A 23210-nucleotide genomic window follows, 5' to 3' on the forward strand; every position below is an offset into this window, starting at 1 on the left:
TAATTTAATTTAATTTAATTTAATTTAATATAATAATAGTAATAATAATAACTATTATTATTATTATTATTATTATTATTAATTTAATAAACAAAAATAATGTATCATTTAGATACATATCAGGTTGAACGTGAGCGCAGACAAGCAGACAGGCGCAAGCGCACACTGAAAAAATTCGAGATGGTTTATATTTAATAAGTCTCGGACAGTCGACGCCGGGCGACGGCGGTGTGCGGACGCGCCTGACACCTGTTCATCTACTAAAATCGATATTCGTCGGTTTGCAACGGGACACTTTATCTTAATACCCGTACGACGGATCATTGATATTGGAAACTCACAACAATTTATAACTGACGAAACTTATAAGTAAATAAAAAAATTATTATGTGTTTGCGTTCGTCCATGTGACCGCGCAACAGCGTAACATCACTGTTTCGGATTTACACGGTGGTGGAAGGAAGTCTACGACAAAAACGATATATGACGCGCATCCACCATAATTCGATATTTCGATTTTATTCACAAAATATATTTCGAAAAATTACATCAATTAAGGACAAAAACAACGAGAAATCAGCAAAAAGGCAACAGCACGCGGTATTCCCAAGCGGTCACCCATCCAAGTACTAACCGCGCCCGACGTTGCTTGACTTCAGTGATCGGACGAGAACTGGTATTTTCAACGTGGTATGGCCGTTGCCATCAGTTTCTTTTTCACAGGTGGTTTACGAGCAACGCATATTAACTGTCAGACATCAATTTTGAGTCAAGAATGATTTCAAAGGACCACAAAGTTTGCAGGATATTACTCACTTCGACATAAGTATAACATTGATTGTTATTTTGAAGAAGAAGAAGGGAAAAAAAAAAAAGAAAAATTCGTCGGACTACCTGTTTGCTTAATGAAGCATCCAAGTGTGAAAAACTACCTGAAACCTTCCCTACCGGCATATAAATAAAGTTCATTATCGCCGTTGATCAGTATATTTTATTCCGTTCAACCATGCCTTTCGTTACAACGCTATTCCATTACTGCAAAACCCTTTTCTTTGTCTATCCGACCGTCGGCGAGGACAATGTCGATCGGAAGTCAATGAAACGCACCAGAGAGAATTACAGCGAAAACGAGGACGGCGAGTTTTCAGATGGCGTTGTTGTAAAAAAATTAAAATTGACACGGGACATGGGCACATCGACCGAATCGATGTCACCAAACATTAGATTAACGACCGTATCAGCTAATATTTCAAAAGCACCTGGTCCGATTCGGTCTGTTTCCCCTGGACCACGATCAAAAGCCGAAACGGTCGTCGTTTCTTCCCGAAGGGGAAAACAAACAGCGGAGACGCTTAAAAAAGACGAAGTACACGTTAAAAAGAGTGTTGTTCTCGACACTTATCGTCCGACACCGAGGAGAAGAGTTTTGACGCCTAGCAGACGCATCGTTAGGAAATTATTCGACGATTTACCAGATATACCGGTGACTGTGTCAGTTGAAAAGAGGGACACGGCTGTTTCTGTACCGTTGAAAGCGGAACCGATAAGGTATTCGTTGGCGGGACCGGTATTAAATTTACGATATTACAGGACAAACATGTATACAAATTTTCAAAAATAAAATAAACAGAAATAGTTACACGTAATAATTTAATTTAATTTAATTTAATTTAATTTAATTTAATATAATAATAGTAATAATAATAACTATTATTATTATTATTATTATTATTATTATTATTAATTTAATAAACAAAAATAATGTATCATTTAGATACATATCAGGTTGAACGTGAGCGCAGACAAGCAGACAGACGCAAGCGCACACTGAAAAAATTCGAGATAGTTTATATTTAATAAGTCTCGGACAGTCGACGCCGGGCGACGGCGGTGTGCGGACGCGCCTGACACCTGTTCATCTACTAAAATCGATATTCGTCGGTTTGCAACGGGACACTTTATCTTAATACCCGTACGACGGATCATTGATATTGGAAACTCACAACAATTTATAACTGACGAAACTTATAAGTAAATAAAAAAATTATTATGTGTTTGCGTTCGTCCATGTGACCGCGCAACAGCGTAACATCACTGTTTCGGATTTACACGGTGGTGGAAGGAAGTCTACGACAAAAACGATATATGACGCGCATCCACCATAATTCGATATTTCGATTTTATTCACAAAATATATTTCGAAAAATTACATCAATTAAGGACAAAAACAACGAGAAATCAGCAAAAAGGCAACAGCACGCGGTATTTCCAAGCGGTCACCCATCCAAGTACTAACCGCGCCCGACGTTGCTTGACTTCAGTGATCGGACGAGAACTGGTATTTTCAACGTGGTATGGCCGTTGCCATCAGTTTCTTTTTCACAGGTGGTTTACGAGCAACGCATATTAACTGTCAGACATCAATTTTGAGTCAAGAATGATTTCAAAGGACCACAAAGTTTGCAGGATATTACTCACTTCGACATAAGTATAACATTGATTGTTATTTTGAAGAAGAAGAAGGGAAAAAAAAAAAGAAAAATTCGTCGGACTACCTGTTTGCTTAATGAAGCATCCAAGTGTGAAAAACTACCTGAAACCTTCCCTACCGGCATATAAATAAAGTTCATTATCGCCGTTGATCAGTATATTTTATTCCGTTCAACCATGCCTTTCGTTACAACGCTATTCCATTACTGCAAAACCCTTTTCTTTGTCTATCCGACCGTCGGCGAGGACAATGTCGATCGGAAGTCAATGAAACGCACCAGAGAGAATTACAGCGAAAACGAGGACGGCGAGTTTTCAGATGGCGTTGTTGTAAAAAAATTAAAATTGACACGGGACATGGGCACATCGACCGAATCGATGTCACCAAACATTAGATTAACGACCGTATCAGCTAATATTTCAAAAGCACCTGGTCCGATTCGGTCTGTTTCCCCTGGACCACGATCAAAAGCCGAAACGGTCGTCGTTTCTTCCCGAAGGGGAAAACAAACAGCGGAGACGCTTAAAAAAGACGAAGTACACGTTAAAAAGAGTGTTGTTCTCGACACTTATCGTCCGACACCGAGGAGAAGAGTTTTGACGCCTAGCAGACGCATCGTTAGGAAATTATTCGACGATTTACCAGATATACCGGTGACTGTGTCAGTTGAAAAGAGGGACACGGCTGTTTCTGTACCGTTGAAAGCGGAACCGATAAGGTATTCGTTGGCGGGACCGGTATTAAATTTACGATATTACAGGACAAACATGTATACAAATTTTCAAAAATAAAATAAACAGAAATAGTTACACGTAATAATTTAATTTAATTTAATTTAATTTAATTTAATTTAATATAATAATAGTAATAATAATAACTATTATTATTATTATTATTATTATTATTATTATTAATTTAATAAACAAAAATAATGTATCATTTAGATACATATCAGGTTGAACGTGAGCGCAGACAAGCAGACAGACGCAAGCGCACACTGAAAAAATTCGAGATAGTTTATATTTAATAAGTCTCGGACAGTCGACGCCGGGCGACGGCGGTGTGCGGACGCGCCTGACACCTGTTCATCTACTAAAATCGATATTCGTCGGTTTGCAACGGGACACTTTATCTTAATACCCGTACGACGGATCATTGATATTGGAAACTCACAACAATTTATAACTGACGAAACTTATAAGTAAATAAAAAAATTATTATGTGTTTGCGTTCGTCCATGTGACCGCGCAACAGCGTAACATCACTGTTTCGGATTTACACGGTGGTGGAAGGAAGTCTACGACAAAAACGATATATGACGCGCATCCACCATAATTCGATATTTCGATTTTATTCACAAAATATATTTCGAAAAATTACATCAATTAAGGACAAAAACAACGAGAAATCAGCAAAAAGGCAACAGCACGCGGTATTTCCAAGCGGTCACCCATCCAAGTACTAACCGCGCCCGACGTTGCTTGACTTCAGTGATCGGACGAGAACTGGTATTTTCAACGTGGTATGGCCGTTGCCATCAGTTTCTTTTTCACAGGTGGTTTACGAGCAACGCATATTAACTGTCAGACATCAATTTTGAGTCAAGAATGATTTCAAAGGACCACAAAGTTTGCAGGATATTACTCACTTCGACATAAGTATAACATTGATTGTTATTTTGAAGAAGAAGAAGGGAAAAAAAAAAAGAAAAATTCGTCGGACTACCTGTTTGCTTAATGAAGCATCCAAGTGTGAAAAACTACCTGAAACCTTCCCTACCGGCATATAAATAAAGTTCATTATCGCCGTTGATCAGTATATTTTATTCCGTTCAACCATGCCTTTCGTTACAACGCTATTCCATTACTGCAAAACCCTTTTCTTTGTCTATCCGACCGTCGGCGAGGACAATGTCGATCGGAAGTCAATGAAACGCACCAGAGAGAATTACAGCGAAAACGAGGACGGCGAGTTTTCAGATGGCGTTGTTGTAAAAAAATTAAAATTGACACGGGACATGGGCACATCGACCGAATCGATGTCACCAAACATTAGATTAACGACCGTATCAGCTAATATTTCAAAAGCACCTGGTCCGATTCGGTCTGTTTCCCCTGGACCACGATCAAAAGCCGAAACGGTCGTCGTTTCTTCCCGAAGGGGAAAACAAACAGCGGAGACGCTTAAAAAAGACGAAGTACACGTTAAAAAGAGTGTTGTTCTCGACACTTATCGTCCGACACCGAGGAGAAGAGTTTTGACGCCTAGCAGACGCATCGTTAGGAAATTATTCGACGATTTACCAGATATACCGGTGACTGTGTCAGTTGAAAAGAGGGACACGGCTGTTTCTGTACCGTTGAAAGCGGAACCGATAAGGTATTCGTTGGCGGGACCGGTATTAAATTTACGATATTACAGGACAAACATGTATACAAATTTTCAAAAATAAAATAAACAGAAATAGTTACACGTAATAATTTAATTTAATTTAATTTAATTTAATTTAATTTAATTTAATTTAATTTAATTTAATTTAATTTAATATAATAATAGTAATAATAATAACTATTATTATTATTATTATTATTATTATTAATTTAATAAACAAAAATAATGTATCATTTAGATACATATCAGGTTGAACGTGAGCGCAGACAAGCAGACAGGCGCAAGCGCACACTGAAAAAATTCGAGATGGTTTATATTTAATAAGTCTCGGACAGTCGACGCCGGGCGACGGCGGTGTGCGGACGCGCCTGACACCTGTTCATCTACTAAAATCGATATTCGTCGGTTTGCAACGGGACACTTTATCTTAATACCCGTACGACGGATCATTGATATTGGAAACTCACAACAATTTATAACTGACGAAACTTATAAGTAAATAAAAAAATTATTATGTGTTTGCGTTCGTCCATGTGACCGCGCAACAGCGTAACATCACTGTTTCGGATTTACACGGTGGTGGAAGGAAGTCTACGACAAAAACGATATATGACGCGCATCCACCATAATTCGATATTTCGATTTTATTCACAAAATATATTTCGAAAAATTACATCAATTAAGGACAAAAACAACGAGAAATCAGCAAAAAGGCAACAGCACGCGGTATTCCCAAGCGGTCACCCATCCAAGTACTAACCGCGCCCGACGTTGCTTGACTTCAGTGATCGGACGAGAACTGGTATTTTCAACGTGGTATGGCCGTTGCCATCAGTTTCTTTTTCACAGGTGGTTTACGAGCAACGCATATTAACTGTCAGACATCAATTTTGAGTCAAGAATGATTTCAAAGGACCACAAAGTTTGCAGGATATTACTCACTTCGACATAAGTATAACATTGATTGTTATTTTGAAGAAGAAGAAGGGAAAAAAAAAAAAGAAAAATTCGTCGGACTACCTGTTTGCTTAATGAAGCATCCAAGTGTGAAAAACTACCTGAAACCTTCCCTACCGGCATATAAATAAAGTTCATTATCGCCGTTGATCAGTATATTTTATTCCGTTCAACCATGCCTTTCGTTACAACGCTATTCCATTACTGCAAAACCCTTTTCTTTGTCTATCCGACCGTCGGCGAGGACAATGTCGATCGGAAGTCAATGAAACGCACCAGAGAGAATTACAGCGAAAACGAGGACGGCGAGTTTTCAGATGGCGTTGTTGTAAAAAAATTAAAATTGACACGGGACATGGGCACATCGACCGAATCGATGTCACCAAACATTAGATTAACGACCGTATCAGCTAATATTTCAAAAGCACCTGGTCCGATTCGGTCTGTTTCCCCTGGACCACGATCAAAAGCCGAAACGGTCGTCGTTTCTTCCCGAAGGGGAAAACAAACAGCGGAGACGCTTAAAAAAGACGAAGTACACGTTAAAAAGAGTGTTGTTCTCGACACTTATCGTCCGACACCGAGGAGAAGAGTTTTGACGCCTAGCAGACGCATCGTTAGGAAATTATTCGACGATTTACCAGATATACCGGTGACTGTGTCAGTTGAAAAGAGGGACACGGCTGTTTCTGTACCGTTGAAAGCGGAACCGATAAGGTATTCGTTGGCGGGACCGGTATTAAATTTACGATATTACAGGACAAACATGTATACAAATTTTCAAAAATAAAATAAACAGAAATAGTTACACGTAATAATTTAATTTAATTTAATTTAATTTAATTTAATTTAATATAATAATAGTAATAATAATAACTATTATTATTATTATTATTATTATTATTATTATTAATTTAATAAACAAAAATAATGTATCATTTAGATACATATCAGGTTGAACGTGAGCGCAGACAAGCAGACAGACGCAAGCGCACACTGAAAAAATTCGAGATAGTTTATATTTAATAAGTGTCGGACAGTCGACGCCGGGCGACGGCGGTGTGCGGACGCGCCTGACACCTGTTCATCTACTAAAATCGATATTCGTCGGTTTGCAACGGGACACTTTATCTTAATACCCGTACGACGGATCATTGATATTGGAAACTCACAACAATTTATAACTGACGAAACTTATAAGTAAATAAAAAAATTATTATGTGTTTGCGTTCGTCCATGTGACCGCGCAACAGCGTAACATCACTGTTTCGGATTTACACGGTGGTGGAAGGAAGTCTACGACAAAAACGATATATGACGCGCATCCACCATAATTCGATATTTCGATTTTATTCACAAAATATATTTCGAAAAATTACATCAATTAAGGACAAAAACAACGAGAAATCAGCAAAAAGGCAACAGCACGCGGTATTTCCAAGCGGTCACCCATCCAAGTACTAACCGCGCCCGACGTTGCTTGACTTCAGTGATCGGACGAGAACTGGTATTTTCAACGTGGTATGGCCGTTGCCATCAGTTTCTTTTTCACAGGTGGTTTACGAGCAACGCATATTAACTGTCAGACATCAATTTTGAGTCAAGAATGATTTCAAAGGACCACAAAGTTTGCAGGATATTACTCACTTCGACATAAGTATAACATTGATTGTTATTTTGAAGAAGAAGAAGGGAAAAAAAAAAAGAAAAATTCGTCGGACTACCTGTTTGCTTAATGAAGCATCCAAGTGTGAAAAACTACCTGAAACCTTCCCTACCGGCATATAAATAAAGTTCATTATCGCCGTTGATCAGTATATTTTATTCCGTTCAACCATGCCTTTCGTTACAACGCTATTCCATTACTGCAAAACCCTTTTCTTTGTCTATCCGACCGTCGGCGAGGACAATGTCGATCGGAAGTCAATGAAACGCACCAGAGAGAATTACAGCGAAAACGAGGACGGCGAGTTTTCAGATGGCGTTGTTGTAAAAAAATTAAAATTGACACGGGACATGGGCACATCGACCGAATCGATGTCACCAAACATTAGATTAACGACCGTATCAGCTAATATTTCAAAAGCACCTGGTCCGATTCGGTCTGTTTCCCCTGGACCACGATCAAAAGCCGAAACGGTCGTCGTTTCTTCCCGAAGGGGAAAACAAACAGCGGAGACGCTTAAAAAAGACGAAGTACACGTTAAAAAGAGTGTTGTTCTCGACACTTATCGTCCGACACCGAGGAGAAGAGTTTTGACGCCTAGCAGACGCATCGTTAGGAAATTATTCGACGATTTACCAGATATACCGGTGACTGTGTCAGTTGAAAAGAGGGACACGGCTGTTTCTGTACCGTTGAAAGCGGAACCGATAAGGTATTCGTTGGCGGGACCGGTATTAAATTTACGATATTACAGGACAAACATGTATACAAATTTTCAAAAATAAAATAAACAGAAATAGTTACACGTAATAATTTAATTTAATTTAATTTAATTTAATTTAATTTAATATAATAATAGTAATAATAATAACTATTATTATTATTATTATTATTATTATTATTATTAATTTAATAAACAAAAATAATGTATCATTTAGATACATATCAGGTTGAACGTGAGCGCAGACAAGCAGACAGACGCAAGCGCACACTGAAAAAATTCGAGATAGTTTATATTTAATAAGTCTCGGACAGTCGACGCCGGGCGACGGCGGTGTGCGGACGCGCCTGACACCTGTTCATCTACTAAAATCGATATTCGTCGGTTTGCAACGGGACACTTTATCTTAATACCCGTACGACGGATCATTGATATTGGAAACTCACAACAATTTATAACTGACGAAACTTATAAGTAAATAAAAAAATTATTATGTGTTTGCGTTCGTCCATGTGACCGCGCAACAGCGTAACATCACTGTTTCGGATTTACACGGTGGTGGAAGGAAGTCTACGACAAAAACGATATATGACGCGCATCCACCATAATTCGATATTTCGATTTTATTCACAAAATATATTTCGAAAAATTACATCAATTAAGGACAAAAACAACGAGAAATCAGCAAAAAGGCAACAGCACGCGGTATTCCCAAGCGGTCACCCATCCAAGTACTAACCGCGCCCGACGTTGCTTGACTTCAGTGATCGGACGAGAACTGGTATTTTCAACGTGGTATGGCCGTTGCCATCAGTTTCTTTTTCACAGGTGGTTTACGAGCAACGCATATTAACTGTCAGACATCAATTTTGAGTCAAGAATGATTTCAAAGGACCACAAAGTTTGCAGGATATTACTCACTTCGACATAAGTATAACATTGATTGTTATTTTGAAGAAGAAGAAGGGAAAAAAAAAAGAAAAATTCGTCGGACTACCTGTTTGCTTAATGAAGCATCCAAGTGTGAAAAACTACCTGAAACCTTCCCTACCGGCATATAAATAAAGTTCATTATCGCCGTTGATCAGTATATTTTATTCCGTTCAACCATGCCTTTCGTTACAACGCTATTCCATTACTGCAAAACCCTTTTCTTTGTCTATCCGACCGTCGGCGAGGACAATGTCGATCGGAAGTCAATGAAACGCACCAGAGAGAATTACAGCGAAAACGAGGACGGCGAGTTTTCAGATGGCGTTGTTGTAAAAAAATTAAAATTGACACGGGACATGGGCACATCGACCGAATCGATGTCACCAAACATTAGATTAACGACCGTATCAGCTAATATTTCAAAAGCACCTGGTCCGATTCGGTCTGTTTCCCCTGGACCACGATCAAAAGCCGAAACGGTCGTCGTTTCTTCCCGAAGGGGAAAACAAACAGCGGAGACGCTTAAAAAAGACGAAGTACACGTTAAAAAGAGTGTTGTTCTCGACACTTATCGTCCGACACCGAGGAGAAGAGTTTTGACGCCTAGCAGACGCATCGTTAGGAAATTATTCGACGATTTACCAGATATACCGGTGACTGTGTCAGTTGAAAAGAGGGACACGGCTGTTTCTGTACCGTTGAAAGCGGAACCGATAAGGTATTCGTTGGCGGGACCGGTATTAAATTTACGATATTACAGGACAAACATGTATACAAATTTTCAAAAATAAAATAAACAGAAATAGTTACACGTAATAATTTAATTTAATTTAATTTAATTTAATTTAATTTAATATAATAATAGTAATAATAATAACTATTATTATTATTATTATTATTATTATTAATTTAATAAACAAAAATAATGTATCATTTAGATACATATCAGGTTGAACGTGAGCGCAGACAAGCAGACAGGCGCAAGCGCACACTGAAAAAATTCGAGATGGTTTATATTTAATAAGTCTCGGACAGTCGACGCCGGGCGACGGCGGTGTGCGGACGCACCTGACACCTGTTCATCTACTAAAATCGATATTCGTCGGTTTGCAACGGGACACTTTATCTTAATACCCGTACGACGGATCATTGATATTGGAAACTCACAACAATTTATAACTGACGAAACTTATAAGTAAATAAAAAAATTATTATGTGTTTGCGTTCGTCCATGTGACCGCGCAACAGCGTAACATCACTGTTTCGGATTTACACGGTGGTGGAAGGAAGTCTACGACAAAAACGATATATGACGCGCATCCACCATAATTCGATATTTCGATTTTATTCACAAAATATATTTCGAAAAATTACATCAATTAAGGACAAAAACAACGAGAAATCAGCAAAAAGGCAACAGCACGCGGTATTCCCAAGCGGTCACCCATCCAAGTACTAACCGCGCCCGACGTTGCTTGACTTCAGTGATCGGACGAGAACTGGTATTTTCAACGTGGTATGGCCGTTGCCATCAGTTTCTTTTTCACAGGTGGTTTACGAGCAACGCATATTAACTGTCAGACATCAATTTTGAGTCAAGAATGATTTCAAAGGACCACAAAGTTTGCAGGATATTACTCACTTCGACATAAGTATAACATTGATTGTTATTTTGAAGAAGAAGAAGGGAAAAAAAAAAAAAGAAAAATTCGTCGGACTACCTGTTTGCTTAATGAAGCATCCAAGTGTGAAAAACTACCTGAAACCTTCCCTACCGGCATATAAATAAAGTTCATTATCGCCGTTGATCAGTATATTTTATTCCGTTCAACCATGCCTTTCGTTACAACGCTATTCCATTACTGCAAAACCCTTTTCTTTGTCTATCCGACCGTCGGCGAGGACAATGTCGATCGGAAGTCAATGAAACGCACCAGAGAGAATTACAGCGAAAACGAGGACGGCGAGTTTTCAGATGGCGTTGTTGTAAAAAAATTAAAATTGACACGGGACATGGGCACATCGACCGAATCGATGTCACCAAACATTAGATTAACGACCGTATCAGCTAATATTTCAAAAGCACCTGGTCCGATTCGGTCTGTTTCCCCTGGACCACGATCAAAAGCCGAAACGGTCGTCGTTTCTTCCCGAAGGGGAAAACAAACAGCGGAGACGCTTAAAAAAGACGAAGTACACGTTAAAAAGAGTGTTGTTCTCGACACTTATCGTCCGACACCGAGGAGAAGAGTTTTGACGCCTAGCAGACGCATCGTTAGGAAATTATTCGACGATTTACCAGATATACCGGTGACTGTGTCAGTTGAAAAGAGGGACACGGCTGTTTCTGTACCGTTGAAAGCGGAACCGATAAGGTATTCGTTGGCGGGACCGGTATTAAATTTACGATATTACAGGACAAACATGTATACAAATTTTCAAAAATAAAATAAACAGAAATAGTTACACGTAATAATTTAATTTAATTTAATTTAATTTAATTTAATTTAATTTAATTTAATTTAATTTAATTTAATAATAGTAATAATAATAACTATTATTATTATTATTATTATTATTATTAATTTAATAAACAAAAATAATGTATCATTTAGATACATATCAGGTTGAACGTGAGCGCAGACAAGCAGACAGGCGCAAGCGCACACTGAAAAAATTCGAGATGGTTTATATTTAATAAGTCTCGGACAGTCGACGCCGGGCGACGGCGGTGTGCGGACGCGCCTGACACCTGTTCATCTACTAAAATCGATATTCGTCGGTTTGCAACGGGACACTTTATCTTAATACCCGTACGACGGATCATTGATATTGGAAACTCACAACAATTTATAACTGACGAAACTTATAAGTAAATAAAAAAATTATTATGTGTTTGCGTTCGTCCATGTGACCGCGCAACAGCGTAACATCACTGTTTCGGATTTACACGGTGGTGGAAGGAAGTCTACGACAAAAACGATATATGACGCGCATCCACCATAATTCGATATTTCGATTTTATTCACAAAATATATTTCGAAAAATTACATCAATTAAGGACAAAAACAACGAGAAATCAGCAAAAAGGCAACAGCACGCGGTATTCCCAAGCGGTCACCCATCCAAGTACTAACCGCGCCCGACGTTGCTTGACTTCAGTGATCGGACGAGAACTGGTATTTTCAACGTGGTATGGCCGTTGCCATCAGTTTCTTTTTCACAGGTGGTTTACGAGCAACGCATATTAACTGTCAGACATCAATTTTGAGTCAAGAATGATTTCAAAGGACCACAAAGTTTGCAGGATATTACTCACTTCGACATAAGTATAACATTGATTGTTATTTTGAAGAAGAAGAAGGGAAAAAAAAAAAAGAAAAATTCGTCGGACTACCTGTTTGCTTAATGAAGCATCCAAGTGTGAAAAACTACCTGAAACCTTCCCTACCGGCATATAAATAAAGTTCATTATCGCCGTTGATCAGTATATTTTATTCCGTTCAACCATGCCTTTCGTTACAACGCTATTCCATTACTGCAAAACCCTTTTCTTTGTCTATCCGACCGTCGGCGAGGACAATGTCGATCGGAAGTCAATGAAACGCACCAGAGAGAATTACAGCGAAAACGAGGACGGCGAGTTTTCAGATGGCGTTGTTGTAAAAAAATTAAAATTGACACGGGACATGGGCACATCGACCGAATCGATGTCACCAAACATTAGATTAACGACCGTATCAGCTAATATTTCAAAAGCACCTGGTCCGATTCGGTCTGTTTCCCCTGGACCACGATCAAAAGCCGAAACGGTCGTCGTTTCTTCCCGAAGGGGAAAACAAACAGCGGAGACGCTTAAAAAAGACGAAGTACACGTTAAAAAGAGTGTTGTTCTCGACACTTATCGTCCGACACCGAGGAGAAGAGTTTTGACGCCTAGCAGACGCATCGTTAGGAAATTATTCGACGATTTACCAGATATACCGGTGACTGTGTCAGTTGAAAAGAGGGACACGGCTGTTTCTGTACCGTTGAAAGCGGAACCGATAAGGTATTCGTTGGCGGGACCGGTATTAAATTTACGATATTACAGGACAAACATGTATACAAATTTTCAAAAATAAAATAAACAGAAATAGTTACACGTAATAATTTAATTTAATTTAATTTAATTTAATTTAATTTAATTTAATTTAATTTAATTTAATATAATAATAGTAATAATAATAACTATTATTATTATTATTATTATTATTATTAATTTAATAAACAAAAATAATGTATCATTTAGATACATATCAGGTTGAACGTGAGCGCAGACAAGCAGACAGGCGCAAGCGCACACTGAAAAAATTCGAGATGGTTTATATTTAATAAGTCTCGGACAGTCGACGCCGGGCGACGGCGGTGTGCGGACGCGCCTGACACCTGTTCATCTACTAAAATCGATATTCGTCGGTTTGCAACGGGACACTTTATCTTAATACCCGTACGACGGATCATTGATATTGGAAACTCACAACAATTTATAACTGACGAAACTTATAAGTAAATAAAAAAATTATTATGTGTTTGCGTTCGTCCATGTGACCGCGCAACAGCGTAACATCACTGTTTCGGATTTACACGGTGGTGGAAGGAAGTCTACGACAAAAACGATATATGACGCGCATCCACCATAATTCGATATTTCGATTTTATTCACAAAATATATTTCGAAAAATTACATCAATTAAGGACAAAAACAACGAGAAATCAGCAAAAAGGCAACAGCACGCGGTATTCCCAAGCGGTCACCCATCCAAGTACTAACCGCGCCCGACGTTGCTTGACTTCAGTGATCGGACGAGAACTGGTATTTTCAACGTGGTATGGCCGTTGCCATCAGTTTTTTTTTCACAGGTGGTTTACGAGCAACGCATATTAACTGTCAGACATCAATTTTGAGTCAAGAATGATTTCAAAGGACCACAAAGTTTGCAGGATATTACTCACTTCGACATAAGTATAACATTGATTGTTATTTTGAAGAAGAAGGGAAAAAAAAAAAAAGAAAAATTCGTCGGACTACCTGTTTGCTTAATGAAGCATCCAAGTGTGAAAAACTACCTGAAACCTTCCCTACCGGCATATAAATAAAGTTCATTATCGCCGTTGATCAGTATATTTTATTCCGTTCAACCATGCCTTTCGTTACAACGCTATTCCATTACTGCAAAACCCTTTTCTTTGTCTATCCGACCGTCGGCGAGGACAATGTCGATCGGAAGTCAATGAAACGCACCAGAGAGAATTACAGCGAAAACGAGGACGGCGAGTTTTCAGATGGCGTTGTTGTAAAAAAATTAAAATTGACACGGGACATGGGCACATCGACCGAATCGATGTCACCAAACATTAGATTAACGACCGTATCAGCTAATATTTCAAAAGCACCTGGTCCGATTCGGTCTGTTTCCCCTGGACCACGATCAAAAGCCGAAACGGTCGTCGTTTCTTCCCGAAGGGGAAAACAAACAGCGGAGACGCTTAAAAAAGACGAAGGACACGTTAAAAAGAGTGTTGTTCTCGACACTTATCGTCCGACACCGAGGAGAAGAGTTTTGACGCCTAGCAGACGCATCGTTAGGAAATTATTCGACGATTTACCAGATATACCGGTGACTGTGTCAGTTGAAAAGAGGGACACGGCTGTTTCTGTACCGTTGAAAGCGGAACCGATAAGGTATTCGTTGGCGGGACCGGTATTAAATTTACGATATTACAGGACAAACATGTATACAAATTTTCAAAAATAAAATAAACAGAAATAGTTACACGTAATAATTTAATTTAATTTAATTTAATTTAATTTAATTTAATTTAATTTAATATAATAATAGTAATAATAATAACTATTATTATTATTATTATTATTATTATTAATTTAATAAACAAAAATAATGTATCATTTAGATACATATCAGGTTGAACGTGAGCGCAGACAAGCAGACAGGCGCAAGCGCACACTGAAAAAATTCGAGATGGTTTATATTTAATAAGTCTCGGACAGTCGACGCCGGGCGACGGCGGTGTGCGGACGCGCCTGACACCTGTTCATCTACTAAAATCGATATTCGTCGGTTTGCAACGGGACACTTTATCTTAATACCCGTACGACGGATCATTGATATTGGAAACTCACAACAATTTATAACTGACGAAACTTATAAGTAAATAAAAAAATTATTATGTGTTTGCGTTCGTCCATGTGACCGCGCAACAGCGTAACATCACTGTTTCGGATTTACACGGTGGTGGAAGGAAGTCTACGACAAAAACGATATATGACGCGCATCCACCATAATTCGATATTTCGATTTTATTCACAAAATATATTTCGAAAAATTACATCAATTAAGGACAAAAACAACGAGAAATCAGCAAAAAGGCAACAGCACGCGGTATTCCCAAGCGGTCACCCATCCAAGTACTAACCGCGCCCGACGTTGCTTGACTTCAGTGATCGGACGAGAACTGGTATTTTCAACGTGGTATGGCCGTTGCCATCAGTTTCTTTTTCACAGGTGGTTTACGAGCAACGCATATTAACTGTCAGACATCAATTTTGAGTCAAGAATGATTTCAAAGGACCACAAAGTTTGCAGGATATTACTCACTTCGACATAAGTATAACATTGATTGTTATTTTGAAGAAGAAGAAGGGAAAAAAAAAAAAAGAAAAATTCGTCGGACTACCTGTTTGCTTAATGAAGCATCCAAGTGTGAAAAACTACCTGAAACCTTCCCTACCGGCATATAAATAAAGTTCATTATCGCCGTTGATCAGTATATTTTATTCCGTTCAACCATGCCTTTCGTTACAACGCTATTCCATTACTGCAAAACCCTTTTCTTTGTCTATCCGACCGTCGGCGAGGACAATGTCGATCGGAAGTCAATGAAACGCACCAGAGAGAATTACAGCGAAAACGAGGACGGCGAGTTTTCAGATGGCGTTGTTGTAAAAAAATTAAAATTGACACGGGACATGGGCACATCGACCGAATCGATGTCACCAAACATTAGATTAACGACCGTATCAGCTAATATTTCAAAAGCACCTGGTCCGATTCGGTCTGTTTCCCCTGGACCACGATCAAAAGCCGAAACGGTCGTCGTTTCTTCCCGAAGGGGAAAACAAACAGCGGAGACGCTTAAAAAAGACGAAGGACACGTTAAAAAGAGTGTTGTTCTCGACACTTATCGTCCGACACCGAGGAGAAGAGTTTTGACGCCTAGCAGACGCATCGTTAGGAAATTATTCGACGATTTACCAGATATACCGGTGACTGTGTCAGTTGAAAAGAGGGACACGGCTGTTTCTGTACCGTTGAAAGCGGAACCGATAAGGTATTCGTTGGCGGGACCGGTATTAAATTTACGATATTACAGGACAAACATGTATACAAATTTTCAAAAATAAAATAAACAGAAATAGTTACACGTAATAATTTAATTTAATTTAATTTAATTTAATTTAATTTAATATAATAATAGTAATAATAATAACTATTATTATTATTATTATTATTATTATTAATTTAATAAACAAAAATAATGTATCATTTAGATACATATCAGGTTGAACGTGAGCGCAGACAAGCAGACAGGCGCAAGCGCACACTGAAAAAATTCGAGATGGTTTATATTTAATAAGTCTCGGACAGTCGACGCCGGGCGACGGCGGTGTGCGGACGCGCCTGACACCTGTTCATCTACTAAAATCGATATTCGTCGGTTTGCAACGGGACACTTTATCTTAATACCCGTACGACGGATCATTGATATTGGAAACTCACAACAATTTATAACTGACGAAACTTATAAGTAAATAAAAAAATTATTATGTGTTTGCGTTCGTCCATGTGACCGCGCAACAGCGTAACATCACTGTTTCGGATTTACACGGTGGTGGAAGGAAGTCTACGACAAAAACGATATATGACGCGCATCCACCATAATTCGATATTTCGATTTTATTCACAAAATATATTTCGAAAAATTACATCAATTAAGGACAAAAACAACGAGAAATCAGCAAAAAGGCAACAGCACGCGGTATTCCCAAGCGGTCACCCATCCAAGTACTAACCGCGCCCGACGTTGCTTGACTTCAGTGATCGGACGAGAACTGGTATTTTCAACGTGGTATGGCCGTTGCCATCAGTTTCTTTTTCACAGGTGGTTTACGAGCAACGCATATTAACTGTCAGACATCAATTTTGAGTCAAGAATGATTTCAAAGGACCACAAAGTTTGCAGGATATTACTCACTTCGACATAAGTATAACATTGATTGTTATTTTGAAGAAGAAGAAGGGAAAAAAAAAAAAGAAAAATTCGTCGGACTACCTGTTTGCTTAATGAAGCATCCAAGTGTGAAAAACTACCTGAAACCTTCCCTACCGGCATATAAATAAAGTTCATTATCGCCGTTGATCAGTATATTTTATTCCGTTCAACCATGCCTTTCGTTACAACGCTATTCCATTACTGCAAAACCCTTTTCTTTGTCTATCCGACCGTCGGCGAGGACAATGTCGATCGGAAGTCAATGAAACGCACCAGAGAGAATTACAGCGAAAACGAGGACGGCGAGTTTTCAGATGGCGTTGTTGTAAAAAAATTAAAATTGACACGGGACATGGGCACATCGACCGAATCGATGTCACCAAACATTAGATTAACGACCGTATCAGCTAATATTTCAAAAGCACCTGGTCCGATTCGGTCTGTTTCCCCTGGACCACGATCAAAAGCCGAAACGGTCGTCGTTTCTTCCCGAAGGGGAAAACAAACAGCGGAGACGCTTAAAAAAGACGAAGTACACGTTAAAAAGAGTGTTGTTCTCGACACTTATCGTCCGACACCGAGGAGAAGAGTTTTGACGCCTAGCAGACGCATCGTTAGGAAATTATTCGACGATTTACCAGATATACCGGTGACTGTGTCAGTTGAAAAGAGGGACACGGCTGTTTCTGTACCGTTGAAAGCGGAACCGATAAGGTATTCGTTGGCGGGACCGGTATTAAATTTACGATATTACAGGACAAACATGTATACAAATTTTCAAAAATAAAATAAACAGAAATAGTTACACGTAATAATTTAATTTAATTTAATTTAATTTAATTTAATTTAATTTAATTTAATTTAATATAATAATAGTAATAATAATAACTATTATTATTATTATTATTATTATTATTAATTTAATAAACAAAAATAATGTATCATTTAGATACATATCAGGTTGAACGTGAGCGCAGACAAGCAGACAGGCGCAAGCGCACACTGAAAAAATTCGAGATGGTTTATATTTAATAAGTCTCGGACAGTCGACGCCGGGCGACGGCGGTGTGCGGACGCGCCTGACACCTGTTCATCTACTAAAATCGATATTCGTCGGTTTGCAACGGGACACTTTATCTTAATACCCGTACGACGGATCATTGATATTGGAAACTCACAACAATTTATAACTGACGAAACTTATAAGTAAATAAAAAAATTATTATGTGTTTGCGTTCGTCCATGTGACCGCGCAACAGCGTAACATCACTGTTTCGGATTTACACGGTGGTGGAAGGAAGTCTACGACAAAAACGATATATGACGCGCATCCACCATAATTCGATATTTCGATTTTATTCACAAAATATATTTCGAAAAATTACATCAATTAAGGACAAAAACAACGAGAAATCAGCAAAAAGGCAACAGCACGCGGTATTCCCAAGCGGTCACCCATCCAAGTACTAACCGCGCCCGACGTTGCTTGACTTCAGTGATCGGACGAGAACTGGTATTTTCAACGTGGTATGGCCGTTGCCATCAGTTTCTTTTTCACAGGTGGTTTACGAGCAACGCATATTAACTGTCAGACATCAATTTTGAGTCAAGAATGATTTCAAAGGACCACAAAGTTTGCAGGATATTACTCACTTCGACATAAGTATAACATTGATTGTTATTTTGAAGAAGAAGAAGGGAAAAAAAAAAAAAGAAAAATTCGTCGGACTACCTGTTTGCTTAATGAAGCATCCAAGTGTGAAAAACTACCTGAAACCTTCCCTACCGGCATATAAATAAAGTTCATTATCGCCGTTGATCAGTATATTTTATTCCGTTCAACCATGCCTTTCGTTACAACGCTATTCCATTACTGCAAAACCCTTTTCTTTGTCTATCCGACCGTCGGCGAGGACAATGTCGATCGGAAGTCAATGAAACGCACCAGAGAGAATTACAGCGAAAACGAGGACGGCGAGTTTTCAGATGGCGTTGTTGTAAAAAAATTAAAATTGACACGGGACATGGGCACATCGACCGAATCGATGTCACCAAACATTAGATTAACGACCGTATCAGCTAATATTTCAAAAGCACCTGGTCCGATTCGGTCTGTTTCCCCTGGACCACGATCAAAAGCCGAAACGGTCGTCGTTTCTTCCCGAAGGGGAAAACAAACAGCGGAGACGCTTAAAAAAGACGAAGTACACGTTAAAAAGAGTGTTGTTCTCGACACTTATCGTCCGACACCGAGGAGAAGAGTTTTGACGCCTAGCAGACGCATCGTTAGGAAATTATTCGACGATTTACCAGATATACCGGTGACTGTGTCAGTTGAAAAGAGGGACACGGCTGTTTCTGTACCGTTGAAAGCGGAACCGATAAGGTATTCGTTGGCGGGACCGGTATTAAATTTACGATATTACAGGACAAACATGTATACAAATTTTCAAAAATAAAATAAACAGAAATAGTTACACGTAATAATTTAATTTAATTTAATTTAATTTAATTTAATTTAATATAATAATAGTAATAATAATAACTATTATTATTATTATTATTATTATTATTAATTTAATAAACAAAAATAATGTATCATTTAGATACATATCAGGTTGAACGTGAGCGCAGACAAGCAGACAGGCGCAAGCGCACACTGAAAAAATTCGAGATGGTTTATATTTAATAAGTCTCGGACAGTCGACGCCGGGCGACGGCGGTGTGCGGACGCACCTGACACCTGTTCATCTACTAAAATCGATATTCGTCGGTTTGCAACGGGACACTTTATCTTAATACCCGTACGACGGATCATTGATATTGGAAACTCACAACAATTTATAACTGACGAAACTTATAAGTAAATAAAAAAATTATTATGTGTTTGCGTTCGTCCATGTGACCGCGCAACAGCGTAACATCACTGTTTCGGATTTACACGGTGGTGGAAGGAAGTCTACGACAAAAACGATATATGACGCGCATCCACCATAATTCGATATTTCGATTTTATTCACAAAATATATTTCGAAAAATTACATCAATTAAGGACAAAAACAACGAGAAATCAGCAAAAAGGCAACAGCACGCGGTATTCCCAAGCGGTCACCCATCCAAGTACTAACCGCGCCCGACGTTGCTTGACTTCAGTGATCGGACGAGAACTGGTATTTTCAACGTGGTATGGCCGTTGCCATCAGTTTCTTTTTCACAGGTGGTTTACGAGCAACGCATATTAACTGTCAGACATCAATTTTGAGTCAAGAATGATTTCAAAGGACCACAAAGTTTGCAGGATATTACTCACTTCGACATAAGTATAACATTGATTGTTATTTTGAAGAAGAAGAAGGGAAAAAAAAAAAAAGAAAAATTCGTCGGACTACCTGTTTGCTTAATGAAGCATCCAAGTGTGAAAAACTACCTGAAACCTTCCCTACCGGCATATAAATAAAGTTCATTATCGCCGTTGATCAGTATATTTTATTCCGTTCAACCATGCCTTTCGTTACAACGCTATTCCATTACTGCAAAACCCTTTTCTTTGTCTATCCGACCGTCGGCGAGGACAATGTCGATCGGAAGTCAATGAAACGCACCAGAGAGAATTACAGCGAAAACGAGGACGGCGAGTTTTCAGATGGCGTTGTTGTAAAAAAATTAAAATTGACACGGGACATGGGCACATCGACCGAATCGATGTCACCAAACATTAGATTAACGACCGTATCAGCTAATATTTCAAAAGCACCTGGTCCGATTCGGTCTGTTTCCCCTGGACCACGATCAAAAGCCGAAACGGTCGTCGTTTCTTCCCGAAGGGGAAAACAAACAGCGGAGACGCTTAAAAAAGACGAAGTACACGTTAAAAAGAGTGTTGTTCTCGACACTTATCGTCCGACACCGAGGAGAAGAGTTTTGACGCCTAGCAGACGCATCGTTAGGAAATTATTCGACGATTTACCAGATATACCGGTGACTGTGTCAGTTGAAAAGAGGGACACGGCTGTTTCTGTACCGTTGAAAGCGGAACCGATAAGGTATTCGTTGGCGGGACCGGTATTAAATTTACGATATTACAGGACAAACATGTATACAAATTTTCAAAAATAAAATAAACAGAAATAGTTACACGTAATAATTTAATTTAATTTAATTTAATTTAATTTAATTTAATTTAATTTAATTTAATTTAATTTAATAATAGTAATAATAATAACTATTATTATTATTATTATTATTATTATTAATTTAATAAACAAAAATAATGTATCATTTAGATACATATCAGGTTGAACGTGAGCGCAGACAAGCAGACAGGCGCAAGCGCACACTGAAAAAATTCGAGATGGTTTATATTTAATAAGTCTCGGACAGTCGACGCCGGGCGACGGCGGTGTGCGGACGCGCCTGACACCTGTTCATCTACTAAAATCGATATTCGTCGGTTTGCAACGGGACACTTTATCTTAATACCCGTACGACGGATCATTGATATTGGAAACTCACAACAATTTATAACTGACGAAACTTATAAGTAAATAAAAAAATTATTATGTGTTTGCGTTCGTCCATGTGACCGCGCAACAGCGTAACATCACTGTTTCGGATTTACACGGTGGTGGAAGGAAGTCTACGACAAAAACGATATATGACGCGCATCCACCATAATTCGATATTTCGATTTTATTCACAAAATATATTTCGAAAAATTACATCAATTAAGGACAAAAACAACGAGAAATCAGCAAAAAGGCAACAGCACGCGGTATTCCCAAGCGGTCACCCATCCAAGTACTAACCGCGCCCGACGTTGCTTGACTTCAGTGATCGGACGAGAACTGGTATTTTCAACGTGGTATGGCCGTTGCCATCAGTTTCTTTTTCACAGGTGGTTTACGAGCAACGCATATTAACTGTCAGACATCAATTTTGAGTCAAGAATGATTTCAAAGGACCACAAAGTTTGCAGGATATTACTCACTTCGACATAAGTATAACATTGATTGTTATTTTGAAGAAGAAGAAGGGAAAAAAAAAAAAGAAAAATTCGTCGGACTACCTGTTTGCTTAATGAAGCATCCAAGTGTGAAAAACTACCTGAAACCTTCCCTACCGGCATATAAATAAAGTTCATTATCGCCGTTGATCAGTATATTTTATTCCGTTCAACCATGCCTTTCGTTACAACGCTATTCCATTACTGCAAAACCCTTTTCTTTGTCTATCCGACCGTCGGCGAGGACAATGTCGATCGGAAGTCAATGAAACGCACCAGAGAGAATTACAGCGAAAACGAGGACGGCGAGTTTTCAGATGGCGTTGTTGTAAAAAAATTAAAATTGACACGGGACATGGGCACATCGACCGAATCGATGTCACCAAACATTAGATTAACGACCGTATCAGCTAATATTTCAAAAGCACCTGGTCCGATTCGGTCTGTTTCCCCTGGACCACGATCAAAAGCCGAAACGGTCGTCGTTTCTTCCCGAAGGGGAAAACAAACAGCGGAGACGCTTAAAAAAGACGAAGTACACGTTAAAAAGAGTGTTGTTCTCGACACTTATCGTCCGACACCGAGGAGAAGAGTTTTGACGCCTAGCAGACGCATCGTTAGGAAATTATTCGACGATTTACCAGATATACCGGTGACTGTGTCAGTTGAAAAGAGGGACACGGCTGTTTCTGTACCGTTGAAAGCGGAACCGATA

The 23210-nt window shown here is 38.8% G+C and overlaps 14 non-coding genes across 14 annotated transcripts; all 14 read right to left on the reverse strand.

Annotated features, from left to right (window-relative positions):
* Positions 1-585: 585 nt before the first annotated feature.
* LOC126265124 (5S ribosomal RNA) lies at positions 586-704 on the reverse strand. Its single transcript, XR_007547666.1, has one exon. It is a non-coding gene; the product is annotated as a 5S ribosomal RNA (ribosomal RNA).
* A 1543-nt stretch (positions 705-2247) lies between these two features.
* On the reverse strand, positions 2248-2366 carry LOC126265164 (5S ribosomal RNA). The gene has a single exon (XR_007547706.1). It is a non-coding gene; the product is annotated as a 5S ribosomal RNA (ribosomal RNA).
* A 1542-nt stretch (positions 2367-3908) lies between these two features.
* On the reverse strand, positions 3909-4027 carry LOC126265165 (5S ribosomal RNA). The gene has a single exon (XR_007547707.1). It is a non-coding gene; the product is annotated as a 5S ribosomal RNA (ribosomal RNA).
* A 1566-nt stretch (positions 4028-5593) lies between these two features.
* Positions 5594-5712, reverse strand: LOC126265135 (5S ribosomal RNA). Its single transcript, XR_007547677.1, has one exon. It is a non-coding gene; the product is annotated as a 5S ribosomal RNA (ribosomal RNA).
* A 1543-nt stretch (positions 5713-7255) lies between these two features.
* On the reverse strand, positions 7256-7374 carry LOC126265166 (5S ribosomal RNA). The gene has a single exon (XR_007547708.1). It is a non-coding gene; the product is annotated as a 5S ribosomal RNA (ribosomal RNA).
* Positions 7375-8916: 1542 nt separating this feature from the next.
* On the reverse strand, positions 8917-9035 carry LOC126265146 (5S ribosomal RNA). The gene has a single exon (XR_007547688.1). It is a non-coding gene; the product is annotated as a 5S ribosomal RNA (ribosomal RNA).
* A 1535-nt stretch (positions 9036-10570) lies between these two features.
* On the reverse strand, positions 10571-10689 carry LOC126265157 (5S ribosomal RNA). Its single transcript, XR_007547699.1, has one exon. It is a non-coding gene; the product is annotated as a 5S ribosomal RNA (ribosomal RNA).
* Positions 10690-12247: 1558 nt separating this feature from the next.
* LOC126265168 (5S ribosomal RNA) lies at positions 12248-12366 on the reverse strand. Its single transcript, XR_007547710.1, has one exon. It is a non-coding gene; the product is annotated as a 5S ribosomal RNA (ribosomal RNA).
* A 1557-nt stretch (positions 12367-13923) lies between these two features.
* Positions 13924-14042, reverse strand: LOC126265169 (5S ribosomal RNA). The gene has a single exon (XR_007547711.1). It is a non-coding gene; the product is annotated as a 5S ribosomal RNA (ribosomal RNA).
* Positions 14043-15587: 1545 nt separating this feature from the next.
* Positions 15588-15706, reverse strand: LOC126265174 (5S ribosomal RNA). The gene has a single exon (XR_007547716.1). It is a non-coding gene; the product is annotated as a 5S ribosomal RNA (ribosomal RNA).
* Positions 15707-17244: 1538 nt separating this feature from the next.
* LOC126265185 (5S ribosomal RNA) lies at positions 17245-17363 on the reverse strand. The gene has a single exon (XR_007547727.1). It is a non-coding gene; the product is annotated as a 5S ribosomal RNA (ribosomal RNA).
* Positions 17364-18915: 1552 nt separating this feature from the next.
* On the reverse strand, positions 18916-19034 carry LOC126265187 (5S ribosomal RNA). Its single transcript, XR_007547729.1, has one exon. It is a non-coding gene; the product is annotated as a 5S ribosomal RNA (ribosomal RNA).
* A 1538-nt stretch (positions 19035-20572) lies between these two features.
* Positions 20573-20691, reverse strand: LOC126265188 (5S ribosomal RNA). Its single transcript, XR_007547730.1, has one exon. It is a non-coding gene; the product is annotated as a 5S ribosomal RNA (ribosomal RNA).
* Positions 20692-22249: 1558 nt separating this feature from the next.
* LOC126265190 (5S ribosomal RNA) lies at positions 22250-22368 on the reverse strand. The gene has a single exon (XR_007547732.1). It is a non-coding gene; the product is annotated as a 5S ribosomal RNA (ribosomal RNA).
* Between the last annotated feature and the right edge of the window lie 842 nt (positions 22369-23210).

Source organism: Aethina tumida, chromosome 3 (assembly GCF_024364675.1).
Source record: "Aethina tumida isolate Nest 87 chromosome 3, icAetTumi1.1, whole genome shotgun sequence".
Classification (NCBI taxonomy): domain Eukaryota; kingdom Metazoa; phylum Arthropoda; class Insecta; order Coleoptera; family Nitidulidae; genus Aethina; species Aethina tumida.